Here is a 27622-nt window from a genome sequence, read left to right as displayed (position 1 = left end):
GGTAGATCTTAAGTATACCGAGATATCACAATGGGGGGTGTCTTTTATTTCTGGTTGCTTACCCACAATCAGCGTGCGCTTTCACACACGGATGCTGTATCAGTACTGGGGGATGCCATATGATGACCTAAGCTTAAATTAACTACTTGAAGCCCCTACTAATACCCTAGTAACAACACCCATTCCAGTGTTCTGGGAAGATCAAAATGAATCAAAGTGGGGAAAATATTACTGTAGCTTTCAAGAAAGAAGAACATGGCATTGTTTTAGAAAGTAGCAACATAGACCAAAATAGGGAAAAAATGTGAAGATGGCTTCTAACATGTAGTCTTTTCATTTTCATTTTTCTCTAATTAAAAGAAAAGTGACCATACAGAAAGCATGTTTTTCCCCTGAAAGTTCTTACTTATGACCTACACATGGAAAATATCCAAAACCACAAGATTTACATTATACTTACATTATCTCATCCTAGAAATTTTGTTTTTATCTGGCGTATTTGTGTTATTATGGACTTCTGAAGCAAACTGATCTTTCCTTTTTATAGGGTGCAATAGTGAGGCATATTTCTGCATGTTGTAAAAACATTTTTCACTCATATTTCACAAACTCTGATTGTAACTATATAATGGTTACTATTTTTTCCTAAATCTTGATTTGTAGATTCAAAGTTTAAAGCAATTATGCTCTATTCTCAAAAAACTAATTGATTGTATAATTTATGCACTGTTAATAGGTTTCTTTTCTTTCACTTTTTTTCTTTCTTTTTTTTAGGTTTTTTGAACAGGTTTTCTTTGTGTCGCCCTGGCTGTCCTGAACTCACTCTGTAGACGGGATTGGCCTCAAACTCACAGAGATCCTCCTGCCTTAAATAGATTTCAATTGGATCTTAACTCATTACCAGATGGATGGGATAGTCAATGTGTAGATAAGTTATGAACACTGTTAACAAACATGAAAGATACCAACTTATTATTAAAAAAAGTAAGACAAATTCTATTAAATAAATCTATATAATAAAACTAAAAAAGTCATTTTTTTCTTTTCAGTTCTCTAAAACACGAATTCTAATCACAACTAAGGCAGAATTTTCTCAGCTATATTGTTGAGAAATATATGCATTGACAACATCCTTGGCAGATACATAGCAAAAAAAACAAATGGAGTCATAGGGCACATCAGGCATTTCGTGTATTTTCATCTATAATGTTTTATTGGGTTATCTTTAACAGTTGCATCTAGGTGGAAAGGTGGTCACATGCTTTAACTAATACATTGGCACTTGATAGCAGGCTTGCATACATCGCATGTAGAGAGACCTGAATTTCATACCTCTCACCAAGCAAACCTGATGCTGTGTCACATACCTGTAATATCAAGGGATATATAGTTTGTTGCCATCCTGAGATACATGAGATTAGCTCTCAACAGCACAACAAAAAAAAAACATAATGGAAAATATTTTAAATATTTTACTAATAAATGCATGCAAATCCTAATCCACAGAATCCACTTTTCTTTTTTTTTAAAAATGTTTGATGTTTTTATTGAAATAGAATTCATCACTTCTCCCCTCTCTTTCATCCTCCAGCTCTTCCAGTGATCCTCCCTTAAAGCCTTCCATGTCCACTTCAAGCTGATAGCTTCTTTATGCATTATTACATTTGTTTTACACACACACACACACACACACATGCACATGCACACACATGTATATACATTAATATACATAAATAGAACCTATTGCATCCTTTTTTTGTTCTTTGTGTGTAAATGATTTCAAGGGTCACCACTCTGCACTGGATAACCATTAACAGGGCAGCTCCCTCTGAGAGTCTAATCCTCCTTCTCCCAGAAGACAATAGTTGCCAACATTTCATTGTCTAAGGCTGAGTCCCTGAGAAATTTCCCTTTCCATGTTAACATGGCCATTGATACTGGCATTGTTCTGGTCTTGTTCATGCAGCCATCTCTATGAGAAATGCCAGAATCCATTTTTGTTTTGCTTTCTGATAATAAAAGGGTTTTTTTTCCCCCCAAAGGCAACACTAATAAAAGCAGAAGCCTGAGCTGCTGTTCACTGACTAATATCAACTGTAACCATCTGTTGATGGTGGAGTGCTCAATAATTTGTATTTGTGCTCTACAACCAATTTAACATGAACGAGCTATAGATGGATCTGATCACATGACCTTCATCTTAACTTGTCAGAACTGAAATATTTCTACCTGAGAGGAAGGTTCCTTAAGCTTCAGGAATGTTTATTCAAACATTCCATGCTAGTGGGAGGCCTTAAAGACGCAGGAATTAAACACTTCTGGAAATCCCTAGACACTACAAAATTTCCAAGCTCCTCAGTCCTCAGGGATATATAAAGAGTAAGACTGACTGAGGAGAGAGGGTACTTTCAGACTGACCTCTCCAGTGAACTAGCTGCAAGATGTGCAACTTACCCTGGACTGCATATTCCTTAGTTAGCCCCTTGGTTGCATCTTCCTTTCCAGTGATGCAGCTGCCTTCAAGTCAGCCATCTTGCAAGCCACTCGACAAACTCATTGTTTGGTCAAGGTCGAGTTTCGTGGAACAGAATCTTTGTTCTCCTGTCAGGGCCTGAATAGACACATGTTCCCATCTCCCCAGGGAGATCTGCACAGCTGACTTGGTGTCACCTCCTGGGTGCAGGAGAAATTGACTGGCAAGCATTCTTCAGAGTCTCTTGCCTGAATTGGTAAAGTCTAAAAACACAGTCCATAATAAACCCCGTTACATAAATCTGCTCAAAGCATGGGTGCGTGTGGACTAAGGAGATGTCTCTTTTGAGCTGTGAAGTATTTTCCTCGTTCAGCTGGGCATGAGTTTGCTCCCCTCCTCATAATTTTGTGGCCCTGGGTCTGTCTTGTCTGGGTCAGGAAAATAAATTATTTTGGTATCATCAATTGTCACAGCGATGTGTCATGTTTTGCTATAAAGGTCAGATACTATGGTATATACCTATAATTCTATCTGTCCTATAAAGAAAATATTGATGGGATTTGTGACCTTCTTTTGCTTGTATTTAAAGTAATGCTTCACTGACTTATATCAGAAATTTACCTGACCACAGTCTGTGTTCAAAATCTTGACCTCTAATGTTTCTCTTCAATAAACATTCTTCTAACAGAAGAACTGCCAATCAAACCCATCATTTCATAGTCTATGACCTTTGTTGTGCAGTCTCTTTGTTTCCTTGACTTACTATTCATCTAATCTTGATTGAAATATATTAGTTGCCTAAAAACTTTAACATTTTATGATGTTTGTTTCACATCATATTATCTTTAAGTAATATAAAATTATCTTCCCAACAGAAAATAAGGATTCTAGATTCAGTGGAAACATTTCTTAATGAATGATCCTAGTAATCCCCAAATACACAAACTCTGTACTGACATTGGGTTTTCAGAAGTGCCCTCTGTAGCAGCCACGTTCGTTGTCACATGCCATTCTGCTTGTCATTGTTGGGCTTGGCTGCCTTCCAAAGACTGAGCAGTGAGGAATTTCTAAAGAACTGAAATATTTTAGAACGTGCATTCTGAAGAATGACAATTCTCTTAACAGACTCATCAGTAGAATTTTTTGCTGACAGTTTTGAAAGTATGGCTAGAGTGCAGTCCTTGGAATTTGATGATATACTTAGGAAAAAAATTAGAGTTCATGATACCTTCTTAAATACTTACATATATTTATAGCAAAATATCTGAAAATTCTAATTTAGAAGCTTTTAGTTTTTGATATCTTTTAAACAAAAGGTCATAAAATTAAATGATTAATCAAACTTTCATAAGCCAACATAGATGACTTTCAAAAAATTAGTTCCAATGATAGAAGTAGCATAATACCAGTTGTAAAATGTTAAAACCACATGGTATTATACATATCAACTCATTTAAAGTAAAATAATAAAGCAATAAAGAAACTCAAGAAAACAATAAGTAAAAATTTAAGGTAGCAGGGATCTTTATGGAAGAAGAAAACAGAGAAAGTGAGTAGCCCCTGAGAGGCAAGCACTGGGGCATTTAGTTTCTTTAGATGGAAAGTGATATATCCATTTTACTTTTATATTTTTGCAGATTTATTGCACATTTCATATTACATTTCCATGTATCAATGCACTCTTGTGATTTACATGGATTATTATTGAAATGTTTGAAATAATCAAAGCTTGTTAGATTATTTCTAGAAATGAAGTCCCCATTCAAAGTCAGATTTTTTTCCTTATAACTCTTTGAATAAAGAGAAATAATAAAATAACCTTGATGTGGCACCTAGTTTTTCCAACATCCAAATGATGCAATTAATGTTTAAGAATCTTGGCTTGGTTTTAGAATTGGGTAATGATAACTTGCTGTTGGATATTTTAGGGGGCTGAGAAAGAAGTTTCTAAGATTTTGATTTTTATTATTAATTTGTTCTTTGAAAATTTTGTGTAGGTGTGTACACACACTGATCTCTGTCATCTTCCATCCTCTATCTCCACACAGCTCTGCTTACTCAACCTCACACCATTCCCTACAAATTTCTTTCTCCTATTCCTTTCTGTCTTTTTTGTTGCTGTTCTGTGACCCACTGAGTTTAACCAGAGTCACCTATGTGATCATGGGTTTAGAGCTGTCCATCCATACCAACTGCCTGCTAATGTGATTTGAGGCCCTCTTCACAGGAGGGAACCTATGCCCGGTACTGGAATCCCAGTCAGCAGTCCATGTCTGGGAAAGCCACAGGCCCAAGGGAGGAACTTTAAGTAATTGACACAACATCAAACTGCATTCTAAATAGCTATTTTGCACTGTAGTCAAAAGCTAGTCTGAGGCATGGTTAGAAACTATTGTATTATTAATGAGGTATGGGGGGCCCTCTGCTTTATCAAAGTTAGTTAGGTACTCTTTGGTGACCACTGGATTAGCATTTTTATCTCAGTTGTCTAACTGACAGGTCAATGCTATACTATTCATGTATATTTTCATATCATGCTTTTCAACTGAACCAGATGAAGCGTTTATACTTCAGTTTATTACAATGAGCAGATATTATACCAATAACAAGCATAGGAATTCAAAGGTGTTTATTGGATTTAATGTCCATGAAGGCAAAGGTCTCTTATTTTTTATTAAATATTATTGTATACCTGGAAGTGTTTAGTTTAAGAGAGAGGGTAGCAGAGGTGAGGCTGGGCAACTCTCCTTATAGAGCACCTATGTAAAAGATGTAGAAGATAAACCTTTGTACAATGGGAAGTTTTGTTTCAGATTATTTGTCTTTAATTATATTCAGATGAATTGAATATAGATTAACAGTCCGAGTTGGTCAAAGCACACTAGGCATACATTTTACATTGCTGTTGTCACTTCATTAATCTTCAGTCAATCTCTAGGATCTGGTCACTTTAGTCATAGCTATACTGCACTATACTATTAAATGAAAAACTTGTGGGCACCAAAACTTCTGTATCTACCACATTCTTATCAAAACCAAAATTTCTTGAAGTTCCTTGTCTGTTGCATATCATGTAAATGAATTCTAATTGATCTTTAATTTTAAAAGTTTCAATCTTGCACACTCACGTAAGGTAAAATGAGGAATAACTTTGTATCATATGCTTTTCAGTAATCGTTTGAATAACCAGAATCCCTCATTCACAAAGAATATCATCACAGTAATGCAGGCTGGTTAGGAAGAAGTGATAACTATTTCTTATTATTTTTTGACACATATTTAAGAGGCAAATTTTGAAAGTTATAATGATATCTGTGAAATTCAGTCACTTATTCTTAATTTTTAATGAATACATTTAAATTATGATAATACATTATGCACCAGTGGTCAGGAAAACTGCTTTTAGTGCCCTAGGCTATTTAATCTACAGCACTGTAAATAGTCATGATGTCCACACATAATGATTCTTATATTTCACAGCATTTTAATTAATACTGTTTCCATGGAGACTATAGGTTTTTACTTTGATTTTCAATATTTTTGAAGTCTATAACAATTTTACAATAATATTATATAGTCTATAAAGAGCTTGTAAGAGGGGGATAGAGTGGTACTTTACTCACTTATTACTAAACTATTAAAATGTTAATAGGTTAATAGGTTGGGGAGCTGGGTCAGTAGTGGTATCATTGACACAATGTTAGTATATGAGTTCAAATCTCTCAAACCCATGTAAATTGAGCATCTTAGTGCATATATATAATCCAGATGGTGCTTGTAAAAATAGGAGACTCCACAGAAGCATGTGATTGGGATAAACTGGCATATAGTGCTCTGGAATAATCCATCTGTACACTGTGTGAATATATGTTACTATGATTAGTTTAATAAACAAGCTGACTGACCAATAGCTGAACAGGATAAAGTTAGACAGGAAAGCCAAACTGAGAATGATGGAATGAGGAACGGGGGAGTCAGAGGAGATGCCAGGAGATGCCAGGCCATGCTGATAAAGGTACTGCTACATGGCAGAGGGTAAATAAGAAGTATGGGTTAATTTAAATGTAAGAGTTAGCTAGTAACAAGCCTGAGCTATTGACCTATCATTTACAATTAGTATAAGCCTCTGTGTGGTAATTTGGAAGTAGCTGCTCATGGGAAAATTCCACCTACAATATAGGACAGTGAGCAAGAAATTCTGTCTAAGAAAGATGGCACATGGGAGGATTTCCACCTACCAAAGCTGTCTTCTGATCTCTACACACACATCATGGCACATACCTGAATTCAAACACAAACACACGTGCATCAAGTAAATCTCTCTCACACACATATATTATATATGCACACGCACAAATGAATACATAAATGAAAACATTTAAATATTAGTAACCTTCCTCAGGATATTTAAATTAGCCATCTAAACATATCCAAGCAGTTGTTTTTCCCCCCCAGTGGTCTTTAGTTTTTATTGTTTCTTGTTCTCATAAATAATCCCATCATTTTCTCTTCCTGTAACTTTGTGCATAGGAGCTAAGCACGTAGGTTCCCAGTAGCTTCCCACCTATCACTATGTTCACAGCAACTGCTGGAAGTCAGGAAGAGGATTAATTGAAAGGATTTTCCGTGGATTAGAATCACAAAAGGGTTTTAGTAATAAACAGTGCAGCAGAAGAAATAAACATGGGCAACAGCTAGGGCCACAGAAAACCAGGGGCAGGCAACCCTGTGTAAAATCCCTGCCATTTAAAGGGCACAAAGAGATAGATGAAGGTCTTCTGTAAGGCAGGCAGCTCCTCTGAGGATCGCCAACTGCCAGGTTCCACCCATAGAACATTCTAACTGCTCTAAAGGTTGAGCCCAGCCCCCACCCTACAAGCTCAGAACTTGAAATCCCACCAATTCCTCCCCCTACACTTGGAGCTGAAGTGGTGTAGTTTCCTTAGGCTGAAAGAGGCAATTGCACCCCTTCCTGCCCTCTTTTTCCACTTTTCGACGGAGTTGCCTGTAATCTTACAGCTCCTCTAGTCCCTCGTGGCTTTTGTGACTCCATTTTTTTTCCAACCCTTTCTTGTGGATGAGACAACGGCTCCCATCCCCTTGGAGCTCGATTTTCATCTTCATCACCTTCTGGTCTCCACAGAAGTCCTTGTCCCAGGTGTCCAATGGAGAGTTTGTCTTCAGGTTTAGCCAGGCTAACCCCTGACCCCTGTTGGGTGTGGTGACAACCTACTGAATGGCTTGGTCCTCTTTCAGTCCTCAGTAAGTCCTGGGGACCTCAGCAAATACAGGTTGTAGTAGCATTTTTCTTCTCTCTCACCTGTGGGAACTGTCTCTTCCATACTTTCTCATTTCTCCTTGGGATGCCTTAGAGAACTTCCAGCTTTTCCACCTGGCACCAGACCTGAAGGGCCTAAATTTATTCACTTTTACAGTTAAATCTGTCCTCAATATCACTTAGATAAGCAATGCAAAGGGCCACCTAGAAGCATCCTAGATCCTAATATTATTTGACCTTTACAAATACTGCGAGAAATGGAAAGAGATTTCCCGGTTCTCTTTCTCTTTTCTCCATTCCAAGCCTTGTTTGCTTTTGTCTCTTTCCCCCAACATACATATCACACAGTAAATATCCTTTTAAGTTACCACTGATGGATCTGTAAGTTTGTTTCAAAGTGGGAGCAGTACTTAGCAGGAGGGGGAGAAAGCAACGGAACAGACAAGCTGTCCCCCAGTCCTGCGCACACAGCCTGCACACGTTCCTTCTGGCTGATGCGTCTCTCAGCTCCCTCCTGCACCATCCTCTATCTACAGCCAGGACTCAAAACTTTCCTATCTCTAAACCCTCTTTGTTCTCAGCTTACTGGATTTGGTTTTACAGGGATTCGGGTGTCTTTTACGTATGAGTGGCGTTAGACTGTTGTTTTATGCTGTTCCACTTCAATTAAAAGCTGGTTCTGGAGTTGGCTCCCCCGCCTCTAGACACATTCATGTTTGTTTAAAGGTTTCCTCCAAAATCTCTGTTCCATGTCAGGCGAGCCACCTGACTATGTGATGAGCAAAGAAGATTAAAACAAAAGGACAGACCATTCTCAGTGGAGACTATTGCTACTCAGCTCATACTCTTTTGGTTTTTGGTTTAACTCTCTAAAACTTTTGCTAAGGTATAAGTCTTACTTCAAGATTTGTAAATATGTTGGGTATGATTAAAAATCTATAAAACCTGTAACAAAAGGGTTAACTTAAAATTTATAATACTAGGTTGAGAGTTAAAAATCTATACCTAGGTAGTCTTAAAGGAAACATGGCTTCCTTCCATCTTAGCTTCTGTCTCGTCAAGATGGAGGCAGCCACTTGGCTGACAGCCTTCTTTGCTAGGGTTAGAAAGGATGGATTTTGCCATGTGACTTCACTTGAATCTTGTTCAAAGTAACCATACAGCATTAGCCAACCAAGGAAAAAACAAACTCTTCCTAACTTTGAAGCCCAAACCAAATGGTTCCTCTACTATTTTAGATCAAGCTAACAAGCCTCCCATTATCAGCCTCAACCCACAGTCTTTTCTTTCCCTCTCCAGCCTCTTGGTTATTGTAGTGGGTAGCTGTTCCAGCTTTGACCTGAAGTACTACCCCTAGTAAGGCTTCTGATAACTGCCATGCCTACCAATGATGCATCCTTGGGGCAGGGCCAAGATGGGAGTCCTTGAGACCTGAAATCTGGATGTGCTGGCTCTCTTGGTTCCTGGTGATCCTGGATGCTAGAAGACAGACTGAGTCAGAGTTCTCCAGAGACCCCTAGTGGATTGCCCCTCACCTCTCCCGGATCCTGTAACCAACCCCTTTACTGGCTGTAAGTTACCCCAAAATAAACCTCCTTTTTAACTACTTGGAGTTGCCTTGATAAATCCCCACATTACTTGGTCTTCCTTTCTCCCTCCTCAGTGACAGGTCACCCAAATCAACCCTCTCTGGTGCCCATTTTAATCCCACTGCCATCCTTAGTTCTGAGACTACTTCTCTCCAGCTCTGCTATGGAATCCCCTTTACCTTCCCCTACCTGGCCTTAAACTAGTCACAATTCTCCCTGTGTGGGAGGTAGCTGGGATAGATGGCCTGGTCAAGATACATATCTCCTCATTAAGATAACTTTCTCAACTAGAAAAGAGATTGAGGTCCTACACTGTTAATTCTTCCACCTGTATTAAAGAATTCCAGAATATTACCCAACCTTACAATCTCACCTTCCACATTGTTTATATGATTCTCACAACAATCTTCTCCCCAAGGAGTGTAGGTGAGTGTGTGACTGACTGGGCTAGAATGAATGCAGACAAAATCCACCCAACTAATGCCACCCACCCAGCCGGGGCTGAGGCAGTCCCTGACCAGGACTCTAAATAGAATTGCAATATCCCAGCAGGAATTCTTGCTAGGGATCAATTCATAACTTTCCTTTTGGATGGTCTTATCAAGGTCACACTTAAAGTGGTAAATTATGAAAAATTCAAGAGGTCACCCAAGACAAATGCAAAAACCTGTTTCAATTCCTAGAGCCCCTTACAAAGGCCCTCTTGCAATATGCCAGTGTGGATCCTGAGTCTCCAGATGGAAAACAACTCCTTATGACCTACTTCTTCTCCTAGAGTTTTTCTGATGTTAGGACCAAATTTAAACATCTAAAAGAAAGGACCTCTGACTCAACATGCAGTCTTAGCCCATGGCCTTCAAGATATACCATGAGAGAGATGAAAAATCCCCCAAACAAAAGTACCTGATACTGAATGAGGTCTTTTAGCTGGCCATAGCAGCTGCCCGGGCTCCCAAAGCCCAAGAACCTCTTGGTCCCTGTTTCAAATGTAGTCATGATGGCCGTTGGGCCTGGGACTGTCCAAACCCTCACAAACTGTTCCAGCCATGCGCACAGTGCCAACAAGAGGGACACCGGGCTGCTGACTGTCCTCATGTCTTTCTTGGCTTGAGGACATCAAGCCCAGGTCACCTTCAAGCTGACTTCCTAAGTCTGGCCATGGAAACCTGCAGGGGCTTAGGCTCCTTTGGCCGGACCACCACCATCTCAGACAGGGAGCCTTGGGGTGCCATTCCACTATCAGGTCAATTTATCTCCTTCCTTCTGGGCACCAAGACCACTTTTTGGGACCTGAAGGGACTTTTGTGCACCCATTTCTCCTTCTCATTCCTCTATTGTCAGAGTAGGGGGACAACCTTACCGGGCTTGCCAAATCCAACCCCTTAGCTTTATTTTTAGGAATATTCCCTTACCATCTTCTTCCTAGTGGTAGCAACCTGTCTAGTCCCCTTGCTTGGAAGTGGCCTCCCAGCTAAAGTAGGAGCTTCTATTTCTTTTTCTCCCTCACTAGCTTGACACCAGGATAGCCAGTGTGCCCTTCCACCATCTACTTCAAACCACACAATCAGACACACTCTTTGCCTTACCAGCTTCTCAGGTGGATTCTTGGGTATGGAACACCCCAAACACCCCTATAGACACACGTCATCCCCCTCTCATCCAATTACAAGACCCTTTCACTCCTATCCAGGGCAAAAGGCAAGACAGCCTGCATGCATGATTCCAGTTGTTTGGAAAGTTTTGTCTGTTTCTTTGTGCAGGTGGGCTTGTTTTCTGGTGTATCTGTAAGTTTCAATGTAAACTTGGGAGTTGAGGCAGACATCAGTCAGACTCAGCTGAATGCATGAATGATGATGTTTTGTTTCCAACTGGTCTTCTTTGAGTGTGTGAGCTTTCTGTGTTCTGTGTTTATCCATTTTGTTTTCGCTTTCTCTGCTACTGCCAGCCTCCAGCCACCACTGCTAACGCCACTTGTTATGGCTGCTTTGATGGGCCAGAGCGTCCAGAGCTTGGAATTTATCTCTGGGCTTTCTGGTCACTGTATTCAGCTTATGAAATACAAGAATTAAAAACAATGTGTGTTCAATAGGTATGAAAGTTACACCTCCACGCATTCATATACAAGAATGTACCTCTGGCCACAGCAGAATTTATTCTGTCTAACACACAAAAGTCTCCAAAAACTATTCCCTTCCTAAGTTCTCTCTCTTCAGGTAGCATTGATAGAGGATACTAACTTTACCTTCCAGCCATGCCCACCTATTAACGTTTCAAAGCTTCTCCCCTGACCCATCCCAGAATACTCCCCATCTCACTTGTGCATTGAGACACTGAAAGAGTTATTACCTCATCTTACACATATACAAAAGGGAGTGCTAACTCAGGCCACCTATAGAATGTTGGTTGTGTGACCCTCCTGGGTCACACTCAAGACTACCTTTTGTGGCCTGGCCCATTCTCTTCTTAGATGCTCCCACCTCACCTCTCATTAACTGCTCTGAGACAAATACCACTCCCACCCCTTATCTCACCCATATACCTCTCTTTGGTATGGTAAACCATTTTAACTCCTCAGCATTACACTTTATGGGCACACTGAATCCTTCAGACTGTAATAATACTTTGACTCTGAGCACTGCCATATGGCCCTTATGTCTGAATGCTCACAAACCCTCAGTCCTCTGTGGCAATCAGGTTACTGCTGTCTACCCACTGGGTGATCTGAGACTTGTGCTCTGGTGTTCCTTTTTCCAAAGTTAGCTATGGTACCTGGTAAATAATTTTTGCTAGTCAGATTCTATTTTTTATTGAAGTCCTGGGTATAACCATTGGCATCACCACTGGGGCAGCAGGACTAACTACTTCTCTAGCTATTTACCATCAGTTTTCACCCAAGTTCATCCAGGATCTCCAAGGAGTGGCTCAGACCATTCTTACCTTTAAAGCTGGCCACCATAGTGCTACAAAATTGGTGAGGGTTAGATTTACTAACAGCAGAGACAGAGATGGTCTTTGTCTCATCCTCAGGGAAGAATGTTGCTTCTATGTCAGTCAGTCAGGTATAATAAAAGACAAGATCCAACAACTCCAGAGAGATCTCTAAAAAAACATAAGAAACAGCTCGATGCCTTTGGCCAGTGGATCATTGACAGTCCAATATGGAACTGGATACTACCCTTTTTAATGACCCTTCTCCTCTTTTTCTTAATGCTACTAATCATACCCTGAATCACAAACTTCTTGTCTAGGTTTTTTCAACAACAAATCAAAAAGCTTTCTAACCAGACTTTAATCAGTTGATCTTACAGGATTACTAACCTCCAGCTATCAATCTAGAAACCTGGGACTCCCGATTATACCCTGATGGTAAAGTAGTCTAATAATAATGTCATCTCTCCTTCCTAACCCCTGACTGTTTATCAATAATAAACAAAAAGGGGGAAATGTAAGCTCCTCAAGGTGCACCAAAGGCCAGGCCCCTTCCCTGAGGACCTTCAACTGCCATGTTCCACCCACAGAAGACTCTTACTGTTGTAATGGCTGAATCAAGCCCCCACTCTACAGAGTAAAAAGCCCAAGCTCAGAACTTGAAATCTTACCAATCACTACCCTGGAAAACTTCACCCTGGAAAGCCCCACCCATCCAGAAATCTTGTATAAAACCTGTCTTCTGTTCAGTTCTCTGCTGCCTGAAGCTGGAGAGGAGGTATCTGTCTTGGGTTTTTCCCTCTTAATAAATCTCTTGTGTGAGAATTGTTGTGCCATGTGACTTTGTGATAGTCCTTAACTCCCAACTGCTAGGGGACCTCTCCTCCCAAAGTTGTAACACTTACATCTTCTGTATCATGCTGGTGGTCAAATCAGGCTGGTCAACTGAGTAAGCTAAGATGCACCCAAGTCTATACACTCTTAGCAATGAATACAGACAGACTGATATATAATAACTTGGGTACAGGGGAAATTTTGAATTTTACATAGCATATTCTATGTCTTTAGCTAATAAAGAGGCTGTAATGATAAACATCATCTGTCAGGGTCAAGCCTGCTATTCTATGTAGTGCACATTTTTTTTTTTTTGTTAAGAAAAATTACAGTGAAGTAACAGAATATGGGCATTACAGTGGATTTTTTTTTTTAGGATTTCTCAGACTAGCTTTAACTTCTAGAGACTGTTTTACTTTTCAATAATTTGCTACTTTTAAAAAATATGGATTATAGAAGTGCTAGATTATACATATATATGAATCTGCTTTACCTTTTTATGTGTTTGCATACATGTGCATCATATGTGTACTTGGAACTTGTGAAGGCTGGAGGGTGTCTAAACACCTGGAACTGGAGTCACAGATGGTTGTCAGTCAACATATGGGTGCTGAGAACCAGATGTGGGTCCTCTGCAAGAGCAGCCAGTGCTCTTATCCACTGAACCATCCAGCCAAACCATATATTTGCTTTTTAAAAACCAGGTGCCCAGTCCTTTTATAAACTCATTGTCTCTTTTTCAATTATCAGTTATCAGAGATTTATTAAAGTTTTTCTTTAATCATGCTGCATTTATCTGTCTTTCTGTTCAATTTTTGTCTTCGATAATTGATGGTAGACTCATATACTCCCAAATTTCAGAGTGTTCTAACTCTCTGGTAAATTGAAGAGTTTTCCCACTACATATTATTATAACATTCCAAAGCCTATTTCATATATTACAATTAGCATAATTTTATGTCTTTTTTGTCCTCATGTAATTTTCTAAAAATGTTATTTATAATATTTCTGCTTTTTTATTTTGAGATTATACTATGATTATAGCATATTTACCTTCCTTTTATTACCTACAAACGTTCCCATATTTATCATTCTCTTTCAAAACATGGTCTTTTTAAAAATTAATTGTTATTGTATTATTGTAATTGTAGGAATATATATATATATATATATATATATATATATATATATATATGAAGTTTAGTCTGCTCAGTTTATATAATGTTGCTTATGTATATGTTTTCAGGGCTGACCATTTGGTATTTGACAATCAATTGATGTCATATTCCCTGGGGAAGATTATTTTTTTGCTCTCAACTTTCCTGAGTTGCCTGGAGTTCTTTGTGTAGGGTTGAGGCCTCATGGGCTTTTTCAAATCCACTTTGTCATGTCTATTGGTTTAATACTTAAATTTCTAAATAAAGTCATGTATCTTTAGGTTTGAAATGTTAATGCTGTAATGCCTGTCTTAATCTAGTGATTGGATTGTTTTGTGTCTGTTAGGACTGCCCATTTCTTTCCATATATTCTGTTTTGTTCCTTGCTGATTGTGTATTCTGATCTTCTTTCTTGTTTTCCATTAGCTTGCTTTTGAGTGGTAGTGTTTTAATTCTTCTTGTTTGAAAAGCTGTCCCGTGTTTACTCATTTTATTTTTATTTTTAATTATAGCCTAACAGAAAGAATACAGAAAAGCACCTTTCACATTAAAGCTGACGACTGCCCTCTGCACATTAAATAATGACACATCTTCTAAAGGGGATCTGTGTGTTCCAGAAGGGAGAACCTCTCTTTTCCATGGTTGCAATAACTCAGCTCTATTCCCAGTGAATTTTCAATGTATCATTTATGAGATCTCCTCGGTGTGAACCTGAATGTACAATGGTTACAGTAATATCATGACTGTTTTTCCTTACAGAGACAACTTTTGAAGACAGTTCACCATAACTGTATCTCCTAAATGCCTCAGTGTATGTACACCTCATCAGTGTGCCCATGTCCACATTTCACATAAGAATGAGCTTCCTTTCTCCTCCATCACATCCTTTATAGTTCTTGAGGTAATGTAATAACTTCCAATAAAATAGAAGTTCTCTTCCCAAATATCCCACTTCCAGTTTGTTGCCTGTAACAGGCAATGATGCAAAGCAGCAGTAGTCATCCTTTATGTCAAGAAGGTACCTTTGCTTTCGAGGTAATAGCTGTATTTTGTTCATTTCCCTGATTTATTTTTTCCCCGCCACCTACCGAATTATGTTCCATATACTGATGTGATTGCTAGTGTTTTAGCACTGAAACATATTCAGCGTGAGCCATTAGAGGGAAAATGAACATGAAAAGCCACAGCAGAAACCTATGTTTTCAATAATAAAAATGTAAATAGAGAGTATCAGAAAGCATGTTCTCATTCACTTACAAATACTCTATGCTAATAGCTTCTACAGAATAGTTCATATCTGGAATTGCTAAAAATAGGAGCTGGTTTTCAAATCAACTCTTTAAATTGACAGTTTTACCAAAGGCATAATCAGAATTGTTTTCATTTTTCAAAGATCAGTTTGCTTGCATTGCTTCCTTTTATTTAACCACAAAGCTGTATTTTTCACATGGAAAGATAATTGTTATAAAGGAAACCAGAACTGAATTGTTACCTTAAAGGTAAAGATTCAATCACTTGTATTAATATATGAATAATTTACTACTGTTCATCTATTTATTACTGCTGTCCATCTGGGTGTCTATTTTATTTGATTTGGCCTTTGGGGATGCCATAGGTTTTAGTAGCTAGAAAAAAATGGAAAATTTGCCAAGCTCTCTTCTTAATAAGGGCATTTACAGCCAAACACATGTTTTTTTAATATTTGTAGAGTTTTAAATTTTCAATATTTGTTAAAGTTCACATTAGATGGCATTGACACTAGTTTTCTGTTCAGCATTTAATTTTCATATTAATTTCTCACATACAGATGTCCTCTCAATTGTGTTGCCGAAGAATTATAATAATAACATGAACATTTGAAATATAAACTTGTTCAAAAGATGATCTTATTATTTCTATTTGGAGAATATAGGTACTTCATTACCTATATAATTGGAAATCCAATGAATTATAGGTGATTCTTTTTACTTGTAGTTATTGATTGATCTTTCAACCAAGTTTGGCCAAGATTGGCTGAAAATAAATTAGATAATAAAAAAATATGAAAGTATGTATGGCAATAAATTTATATGGTAAAGTCAATGCAATGTAAATTATGCATTTGCTTTGTGTGTGTGTGTGTGTGTGTGTGTGTGTGTGTGTGTGTGTGTGCGCGTGCGCATATACGTGAAAACCAGATATCATATTCTATCACTCTATTATTATTATTGGTATTCTTATCTTTGAGACAGGGTCCTTCACTGAATGGGGACTCAATGTTTTGACTAAATCATAAGAGCAGCAAGGCCCTGAATATGACTTTCCCTCAGCTCTATGTATTGCGTTACTGCTGTGGATATCGCTCTGTATAAATAAACACTGATTGGCCAGTAGCCAGACAGGAAGTATAGGCAGGACTAACAGAGAGGAGAACTGAGGGAACAGGAAGGCAGAGGGAGAGACTGCCTGGAGCTGCAGCCAGGACAAGAAAAATGTAAGGTACCATTAAGCCACAAGCCATGTGACAAAGTATAGATTAATAAAAATGGGTTAAATATAAGAGTAAGAGCTAAACAATGATAGGCCTGAGCTAATGGCCAAGCAGTTTAAATGATGTAAGAGTCTGTGTGTTTATTTTACAAGTGGGCTCCGGAACTGGCGGGACTTGGCGGGTTCTGGAGAGAAATTGTCCAGCTACAGGTTACTGTTGGATGCTACCACACAGCTTTATGTAGGTGCTGATAATCTCCTTCTTGGGCTGTTAGCATTTTAGTCATTGACCCTTGCCCATATTTGGAATTTTGTAAGGAAGATAAGAAACTAAATATATGACAATTTAAAGAACCACCAAAATTCAAGAAAATAAACAGCAGATGCTAGCAACTTACAAACTTACATTACTTGATTATTCAACAGGGGAGTGAGAAAGACATTGGAGCTGTAGTTCAAAGGAAATTAATTCTTAAAAAAAGAAAATGCTTTAAAGGATTATTACTCCCTGAAACTACTAGTTTGTGGATAACGCAAGACAATTACTTTAGATAAAAGATAATACTAGCCTTTGGCCGTTAACCTCTGAAAAAAACAACTTAGTTTGAAAAGCATAACTTATCAATACTTGATATATAAAGCTCCTATCTTCCATCTTGTACCTGAACATTAACACTACCTAAAAGTTATTTACTTTAATGTGAATCTGAATGAGTTGTGTATGCTATCACATTCATGTTTTCCTTTATGGATTAGTAGATTTAATGTTCATTGTGTAACTGCAACTTGTGAACTTTCTCCATTACATCAGTATATCCTATTGGATACTCTTGGACCCAGATCATAAAGTAGATGTGAATTTGTAGGACATTTATGAAAACATGTCTTTGGGACCAACTGGTATATAAAAAAAAAAGCAGACTCACTCACTTCATGGAAAAGCAGAGAGTGTGAGAGATGGTCTCATACATGACAGGACCTAAAGATATCTCATTGGATCATCTCTTTGAAAGCTTCTACAGTCTCCACATATAATTACTCTTGGAGACTTAAGCTTTTGGGACACAGTTTAAATTCCAGAATACTGAATCCATGCTTTAATTAACCCTGGGTGATTGTATTTTTTTTTATTTCAAGACAGGGTTTCTCTGTGTAGCCCTGGCTCTCCTGGGGCTTACTTTGTAGACTAAGCTGGCGTAGAACTCACAGAGATCCTCCTGCCTTGGTTTCTTCCATACTGAGTTGAGGAATGAGCTGATTACTTTTACCTGAGAGAGATTGAGTTGTCTTGTGATTTCTGTGGTAGCAGTCATTGCTGGGAGAGTTCTACGCTTACTCTCAGTAGGTGTGTCAAGCTAGTTCTTAAAAAGGAGAAGCTGTACTTTCATAGGTTTCAATATTAGGAGGGAAATTATTCTAGCTGACTGCACCCATGTGTTGGATTTCCATTCTTTTTTCCAATACCTCCTTAATCTCTCATGCTCATGGATCAGTATGATTAACATAGTAAAAATAGCCATTTTACCAAAAGTGCTGTACAGTTCAACCTAGCCCCATCAAAATTCCAACACAATTCTTTACAGACCTTGAAAGAATAATACTCAACTTCATATAAAAAAAAAACCCAGGATAGATAAAACAATCCTGTACAATTAAAGATCTTCTGAAGATAGCACAACCCCAGATTTCAAGCTCGACTACAGACCTATGTTAATAAAAATCATGTCATGGAATTGACATAAAAACAGACAGGTGGATCAATGGAATTGAACTGAATACCCATATGTAAACCCACACACCTATGGACATATTTTTTTTTTAAACAGAACCTAAAAATATAAATTGGAAGAAAGAAATAATCTAAAACCAATGGTGCTCATCTAACTGGATGCCAGCATGTAGAAGAAATCAAATGATCCATATCCATCACCATGTACAAAACTCAAGTCCAAGTGAATCAAAGACCTCAACTTAAAATGAGGTACACTGAACCTGATAGAAAAAAATGTGGGAATAGCCCTGAATACATTGTCACAAGAGACAGTGTCCTGAACAGAACACCAATACCCCAAGCACTAAGATCTACAACTAATAAATGGGACTTCATGAAACTGAAAATCCCCTGTAAGTCAAAGGAAGTACCAATGGGAAAAAATACCAGCCTACGAAGGGGTAATGATTTTCACCAACCCCACATCTGACTGAGGGTTAATTTCCAAAATACGTAAAGAACTTAAGGAACTAGAAATCCACAGAGCAAATAATCCAATTAAAAAATGGGGTACATATCTAAACAGAATTCTCAGAAGAAGAATCTCAAAAGGCAGAAAAATACTTAAATGTTCAAAATCCTTAGCCTTCAGGGAAATGCAAATGAAATGACTCTGAGATTCCATCTTAATACTTGTCAGAATGGATAAGATCAAAACCACAAATGATAGCTCATGCTGGCAAGGATGTGGAGCAAGGGGAACACTTCTTCATCGCTGGTGGGAGCACAAAGTTGTACAGCCATTTTGGAAATCAATATGATGGTTTCTGAGAAAATTGGTAATTCATCTACTTTTCTAGCTATATCACTCTTAAGCATGTACCCAAAGGATGCTCCATCATACCTCAAGGACAGCTGCTGAACTATATTCATAGCAGCTTTGTTTGTAATAGGCAGAAACTGGAAACAACCTAGATTTCCCTCAACGGAGGAATGGATAAAGAAAATATGGTGCATTTATACAATGGCATATTAGATGGCTGCTAAACACAACGACGTCATGAAATTTGCGGGCAAGTGGAGAGAACTAGCAAAAAATTATCACGAATGAGGTAACACAGACCAAGAAAGACAAACATAGTATGTACTCACTCATAAGTGGATATCAGCTGTAAAGTAAAGGAGAAACATTGCACAATCCACAGACCTAGAGAAGCTATGTAACAAAGAAGGCTCAAGGGGAGGGGTTGGAAAAATCTCACTGTGAAGGGGAAATAGAATAGACATGGAGGGTGGAGGGGTGTGTGTGTGTGTGTGTGTGTGTGTGTGTGTGTGTGTGTGTGTAATCAGGTTGGGGGAGTGTGGTGATATATTGTGTATCAAATAAAGCTTGCCAGAGGATCAGAGGACTAGATTAAACATAGAGGCCAGGCAGTGGTGGCACACACCTTTAATCCTAGCACCAGGGAGGCAGAGATCTGTTTGGATCTCTGTGAGTTCAAAGCCACTCTGGAATACATGAGATTGATTCAGTCTAGGGGAGAAATAGAGCCAGGCAGTGGTGGTACATACCTTTAATCCCAGTTCTTGGAAGTCACATGCCTTTAATCCCAGCACTTGAGATCTCATGCTTTTAATCCAAGCACTAGGAAGAAAGTGATATGGCTGGGCAGAGAAAGGTATATAAGGCATGAGGAGATAGGAACTAAGGCTTTTTCCTCTGAGGACTCAGAGGTTTTCAGTCTGAGGATTCATGGAGACAGGATCTTGCCTCCATTTTGGCTGAAGGATTCAGTAGTGGTGAGAAGTTTATCTAGTGGCTTGTTCCTTTGTCTCTCTGATCTTTCAGTATTTACCCCAATATCTGGCTCTGGGTTTTTATTGTAAGACCATTTAGATTTCGAACAAAAGGAGAGGATGAAGGGAGAGAATATTAGAGAGACAACTGAATTGGAGAGTATCTTGGGAACAAGAAATCTAATGCAATGGAAACTCTTAGGAATCTATGAGTGTGACCCTAGCAAAGACTCTTAAGAATGAGAGTCAGAGCCTAAACCAGCCATCTTCCATAAACAAGCAAGGCTCTCAGTGGAGGGATTGGGCCATCAACCCAGCCACAAAACCTTCAACCCACAATTTGTCCTGTCTGCAAGATGTCCTGGGGTAATGGTGGCACAGAACTTGTGGAAGTGACCAGTTAATAACTGGTCTAACTTGAGGCCCATGCCACAAGAGGGAGTCCATGCCTGACAATGCCTAGATGGCCAGGAACCAGAGGCTAGATAGCCCAGAGCCCTAGGATAGAACCAAACACAACTGGCACACACAAAAGTAAATTAAATGATTCCTAATGATATTCTGCTATACTCAGACTGGAGCCTAGCCCAATCACCATAAGAGAGGCTTCATCCAGCAACTAATGGGAGCAGATGAAGAGACCAACAACCACACATTAAGCAGAGCTTTGGGAACCTTTTTGAAAAGGGGGAGGAAGGATAGTAGGAGCCAGAGGGTACCACAAGAACAAGCTCTACATAATCAAATAAGCAGGGCTCATGGGGGCTCACAGAGACTGAACTGACAATCAAGGAGTCCATATGTATCTGAGCTGGGTTCTCTGCATATATGTTATACTTGTATAGTTTGGCATTCTTGTGGGACTCCTAACAGTGGGAGTGGGATTGTTTGCTTTGACACTTTTGCCTTCTCTTGGGCTCCTTTTCCTCCTGCTGGGTTGCTTCAACCAGCCTTGATGTGAGGGTATATGCCTAGTCTTGTAGCAGGAATTGTTAGAAGGTCTTGTTAATAAAAACAAACCTGGGGCCAGGTATTGGGGTGACTGCTGGATCGTCAGAGAAGCAGAACAAGCCACAGCCACCTCATCTTGCCAATTCCTCAGCTGATCCTGTTTCCTCAGACTGGAAGCCTCTGAGTCATTATCCAAATGAATCTCAGCTCAACTGTTGCTCAAAAGCCTAAAAGATTAACCAGTCAAAAGCTTCTAGTTTCTGGTCTTTATGCCTTTCTGCTTTCTGCCATCACTCCCTGGGATTAAAGGCTCACTTTCTGGGATTAAAGGCGTGTGTCACCATGCCTGGCTGTTTCCAATGTGGCCATGAACTCACAGAGATCCAGAGGGATTTCTGCTTCTGGAATGCTAGGATTAAAGATGTGTGCTACCACTGCCTAACCTCTATGTTTAATATTGTGGCTGTTCTCTTCTCTGACCCCAGATGAGTTTATTAGAGTGCACAATGTTTTGGGGAACACAATACCACCATATAGTTTTATTGTAACTTGCTATACAGTATTAGGCTGATATCCCTGGGAGGCCTGCTCTTTTCTGAAGGGAAAAGGAAGAGAGGATCTGGGGGAGAGGAGAGGTGGTGGGGGAGGGCCTGTGAGGAGAGAAGGGAGGAGAAACTGTGGTTGGGATGTAATACATGAAGAAGAATAAATGAATAAATAAATGAAAAAACTTTCCCTTTGCTAACTTTAAACACAGCCATTTCTGTAAGAGAATAGGTAACAATGGAAACAGTATTCAGTATGAGCCAAATGACATAATTTCTCTCTGTTTCTACTTTAGGCCCTCTGCCTGATAAATGTCATGTGCAAATTTAGATAAAAATTGTTAACATGGCCTGTAATTCTTTTCTGAATTGTCCAGATACTTGTGTAAATTCCCTTATGCCCTCAGAGCATGTGTGGATGTAAGCCGAATAAAGTATGGACATTACCCCAGATAACCAAAACCAGTATGCATGAATTGATTTTGAGGGGGGAATTGCCTGAACAATTAATTCCTTGTTGTATTTTAGAAGGATTTTAAATAATGGTTTTGTTGTCTTTAATTGTTTCAAATTTGAATTATACAGTTATTTTAATTTTCCAGTTTGCCTATCAAAGAAAAAAAAAAACAAAAACAAAAAAACAAGGAAACATGGGGTTTATTGTTGCAGTGAATCCCTGTTAGATATCTGTTAGTGTGAGCACTGATGTTTCAGGTCCTAAATTATAACATAGTTTACACTAAGTAATGTTAAAATGAACAGAATTCCATTTTCTAAAATGTCTTGATGAATGGAGGGATCATATTTCCCTTCCACTAAGATCCAAAGTTTGAGGCAATCCTAGAATCCACAAATCTCTTCTCATTACACAGAGTGACTGTAGACATGTAATACAGGGTTAAGGTCATAAGAAAAATGATTTTCTTTGTTTTTTTTTTCTCTTTTAATATGACAGGTAGGAAACAAAATAATTCTTGCAAACAGAAAAATAAATTGCAAGATTTTTCATTAAAGTTAAAACACAATAACACACAAAAATAAGTATTAAAAATAACTATTAAAATAAATTATTTTAACCGGTTTGCCTTTCTTTTTTTTTTTTTTTTTTTTTGGTTTTTCGAGACAGGGTTTCTCTGTGTAGCTTTGCGCCTTTCCTGGAACTCACTTGGTAGCCCAGGCTGGCCTCGAACTCACAGAGATCCACCTGGCTCTGCCTCCAGAGTGCTGGGATTAAAGGCGTGTGCCACCACCGCCCGGCTTTGGTTTGCCTTTCTTATGACAATGATATGCTTTCTTGGGTGTATCCACTGTCCTCCGGATACTCTCCTCTACCTTCTATTAGTTCTCTCCCATGCCTGCCTTCTTCCTTCCACATCTTTTTTTCCGTGTTCACTACTGATTGTTTAGTTTGTATCCCCATAGAGTTTAACTAGGTCCCTCTTGTGTGATGCTGGGTGTGGCTCTACCAATTAGAGCTTGATGTGCTCACTAGTGAATACATGACCAGATGCTATGCCCCTCCCCTCCTGGAATCTATTGCAACTTTGAGGGCTCAATTCTAAACAAGATATTCAGACCACACTCTTAAGGCACAGGAACCATTGGGTAAGAGGAGGGCAGAAAGAATTTAAGAGAAAGAAGATAACGAGAAGGTCTGTGTAATACTGTCTTCTAAGCATGCTACAATCATGAACTCAGGGCAGCTTTTCATCCTGGCATTGAGCTGATGAAAGTCATGCCCACCCAAAGGTTAACTATAGATAAGGAGGGAACGCAAGGACCCTACCACTTACTGTCTGTTATAGGTACCTTAAAGGATTGCTACATAAAGATTTTTTTATGCTACATATTTTTTAATCATTTATTTGCAGATAACTTAAACATCTACCTTTTTCCCCCATTTTTCTTTGTTAAGAATTTTTCTACTCACTCTACATGCCACCCACAAATCCTACCTCCTCCCTCTTCCCACCCCCCATCGGTCCCCCACAAGCCACCCCACATCCCCACATCCTCCAAATCAAGGTCTCCCATGGGGAGTCAGCAGAACCTGGCACACTGAGCCTAAGCAGGTCCATGGCCCTCCCCACTGCACCAAGGCTGTACAAGGCATCATATCACAGGCACCAGGCTCCCAAAAGCCTGCCCATGCACCAGGGACAGATCCCGATCCTCCTGCCTAGGTGGCCCCCAAACAGTTCGAGCCAAACAACTGTCTTCTGTATCCAGAGGGCCTAATCCAGTCCCATGGGCGCTCCACAGCCAATAGTCTACAGCTCATGGGCTTCCATTAGTGTGGCCGGTCATCTCTGCACATCTTCCCGTCATGATCTTGAGTCCCCCACCTGCATAATCCCTCTTCTCTCTCATCAATTGAATTCCTGGAGCTCAGCCTGGTGCCTGGCCATGGATCTCTGCATCTGCCTCCATCAGTCACTGGACAAAGGCTCTATGATGACAGTTAGGGTACTCACTAGACCAGTCACCAGAGTAGACCAGTCCAAGCACCCTCTACACCACTGCCAGCACTCCAAGGTGGGGTCATCCTTGTGGATTCCTGAGAGCCTCCCCGGTACCCTGCCTCTTTCTATTCCCATGATGTCCTCATCTATCATGGTATCTCCCTCCCTGCCCTCCCACTCTGTCCCTGTTCCAGCTTTACCCTTCCATTTCCCTATGTTCTCATTCCTCACTCCTTGCCCTCTGCCACCCCTCTACACCCAGTCAGCTCATGTAGATCTCATCCAATTCTCCTTCACTGGGTCATCCATGTGTCCCTCTTGGGTCTTTTCCTGTTAGCTAGCCTCTCTGGAGCTGTGGGTCGCAGTCTGGCCATCCCATCCCTCACATCTAAGATCCACTTATGAGTGAGTACATACTATGTTTGTCCTTCTGAGTCTGGGTTACCTCACTCAGGATGATATTTTCTAGTTCCATCCATTTGCCTGCAAATTTCATGATATCATTGTTTTTTACTGCTGAATAGTACTCCATTGTGTATATGTGCCACATTTTCTTAATCCATTCTTCAGTTGAGGGGCATCTAGGTTGTTTCCACCTTCTTGCTATTACGAATAATGCTGATAGGAACATAAAGATTTAAGAGATGTTTCAGAAAGACTTTTATTTCTATCCAAGAGTGAGTCACCGGGAGCACATTTGGCCCATTTGTCCAAACACCAAGAAATCAGTGTAAACGTTTGCAAGTCAGTAACTTTCAAGATTCTCCCATCATGCAATGAATATTAGACCCCAAAGTAGGGGGAATGGCTCAGAATGGTTATGATTGCCTGCCTTACTGTTAGAGGAATTTTCATGGCTTTTGTGTTATAAAAAGTTCTGAACCAGAGCACTGCTCTTCCTGCATCTAGTTGTGGGATGTTGAGGCAGCTGGTTTCCAGCATAAACTAACAGGAAGATGTGCAAATACAGAGACAGGTATCATATATTTTCCCTCAGATATGTAAATGGGGTAATTAACTTAAAGTAAACAAAGTTAGTGGGGGAGTGAAAGGGCAAAGTAGAGGGGAATTAATGGTAAAAGGGAAAAAAGAGGAGATGTACATGATCAAAGTATATTATAGGTTTATATAAATGCATAATGAAGCCTATCACTTTGTACAACTGTTGTACACTAACAACAATAATGATGGTGGCGATAATGATGATGATGGTAAAAAGGAAGCCTTAAGCTTCTATTTGCAAATGACATGTTTTATAAAATTGTTCTAGGGACAATATAAAAAGAATGCTTTAAAAATAATAACCTATGCTGTAAAGATGAGTGTAGCTCAAGGACACTCTGTTTGACCAATATAATTATGTAGATCACACATATAAAAGGATGTTCATTCAACATTGTAAATGAGTAATGATTTTTTCTTTTTTAAATATTTGAGAATTTCCTACCCGCATCATACATTTTGAGCAAATCCACTCCCATCCTTTTCTTCAAGTCTAATTCTGCCCACCGTCACTTTTTCTTCCCACTTTCATGACATTGTTTAACTCACTGTGTTCACTTAGTGCTGCGTGTATGTGCATGGGTTTAGGGCCATCCACTGAAGCATGGACAACCTTTGTCCTTCTCCCAGCAGCCCTCAATCACCAATACTCCTGAGCAAAGAGAGGGAATTCATGAACCAACCTCCCCTACGTGCTTCTGTTTTGACTGTCTTGATATTGTGCAGGTTTTATACATGTAGTCATAGCCTCTGTAATTTCATGTGTAACAGCCCTCATGTGAGAAAATATCATTTCTTTTCAGATGTCACCTACATCTTCTTACAGTCTTTCTGTCTCCCTTTAGTTGATGGTCTCTGTATTAATGAGCATCTACTCTAAAATTAAGCTCCTTTCATGAGGATTGAGAGATACGTTAATTCACAGGTTAATGATAAACATTTAGGGTATATTTTATTGCCATGTACAGTTAGTAGAAAAATAGCATTAGGTTCTTCACTGAGCCCCATTTTGCAGGCATTCCTGGGTTTTGGACCCACTTCACTTTCCCAGGCATATTGAGATCTGTCTTTGTCGATTGGAGTTTAATCCAATCAGAATGTTTGGATGGTTACTGTTGGTTACTACCATAACATTCATGCCCCAATTGCACAGGAGGACATATCTTGTCAGGCCAGTTACTGTTTCAGCTCATAGAGTTTTCAGCTGTGTAGGGTTGGTGATTAATTTTTCCTCTGATAGAATAGCACAGCATTATGAAAGCTATTCTGTAGCAATTAAGCTTCTCCATCAGAACCAGCTTGCTATATCTAATTCCTATAACTAAAAAATTTGGTTTCTTCAGCAATCGGATCTTAGTATTAGATCTGGAGCATAAACAAGTGCAGTGCCTATAATCCTTAGTGATTCTGAAGGTCTATGGACTCTACTGACCAAGAATCAAACAGAAGTAACCCTCATCTGGCACTGGAGTATTTATTTGATAATCAATGGGTTCTGGAAAAGGCATCGTCTCTCTGTTAGGGGATAACTGTGGTGATATTTTATTTGTGCTGAAATGTGGTGATTTTTTATTTGTATGTTAATCAAGTTTGCCTGGAGATCAGAACAAATAGCAAGCCATTAACACAAGTCAGGTAGGGGGAGCACATGCCCTTAATTCGATCACTTGGCAGGCAGGGTCTCTGTGTGTTCAAGGTCATACTAGGGAATAGAGCCAAGCGTGGTGACACATGCCTTTAATCCCAGTATCAACCATAGAGACCTGGAGGTCTGTACAGATAGGCAGTGACAAGGAAGTGAGGTGTCTGGGCTAAGAGCCAATGAGAGGGCAGAACAGCAAGGCAATAAGGGCATGGGTAGACAGGAAGTAGCTCACTTTTGGAAGTTGCAGAGCGGGTGAGTTAAGGTAGCTGGTGGCTATTCCTATTTCCCTGATCTCTAAGGCTTTCACCCCTATATTTGGCTCCATGTTTTTTATTTAATAAGACCGCTTAGAAATTCATCTACAGATAACTCCATTTAAACTCCTTTTGTTAAGTATATGTACACATCTTAGGAAGCTTCTGTAGTCTTAGGTTCACATATAGATTTTCAAAGGTCTTTGTTGTTAGGAGAATTCTTCCCCAGACTGTATTCTCTCCCCTGCCCTCTCTGTCCCTTGCCAACTTAACCCTTCCTGCTCCATTATTCCCCCTATCCTCATCAAAGCAGCTGTGTTTTTCTCTCGAAATCCACTACTCAGTGACCCTTTACTGGGTTCCTGCCTTCTATGGGGATTTTAACTTAACCACACATACCAGACTTGGTAATTCTGTATGACTGAATATTTAGCCAAATGAATGCTTTAAATCAGACCATTCAAGTACTGGTGAAGATTCATTGCAAAGCAGGGCATCTTGAACAAAAGCTTAACATTTCTTTTAAA

The 27622-nt window shown here is 39.3% G+C and overlaps 1 long non-coding RNA gene across 1 annotated transcript; it reads right to left on the bottom strand.

The window, feature by feature from the left end:
• Positions 1-1207: 1207 nt before the first annotated feature.
• Positions 1208-7286, bottom strand: LOC131895907 (uncharacterized). Its single transcript, XR_009375315.1, has 3 exons — positions 7038-7286; positions 6712-6754; positions 1208-1367 (listed from the first exon to the last, which is right to left on the bottom strand). It is a non-coding gene; the product is annotated as an uncharacterized LOC131895907 (long non-coding RNA).
• Positions 7287-27622: the final 20336 nt, after the last annotated feature.

The sequence above is a fragment of the Peromyscus eremicus genome, chromosome 19, assembly GCF_949786415.1.
Source record: "Peromyscus eremicus chromosome 19, PerEre_H2_v1, whole genome shotgun sequence".
NCBI lineage: Eukaryota > Metazoa > Chordata > Mammalia > Rodentia > Cricetidae > Peromyscus > Peromyscus eremicus.
The sequence above is the reverse complement of the archived record's forward strand: the minus strand, read 5'-3'. Positions and strand labels throughout refer to the sequence as shown.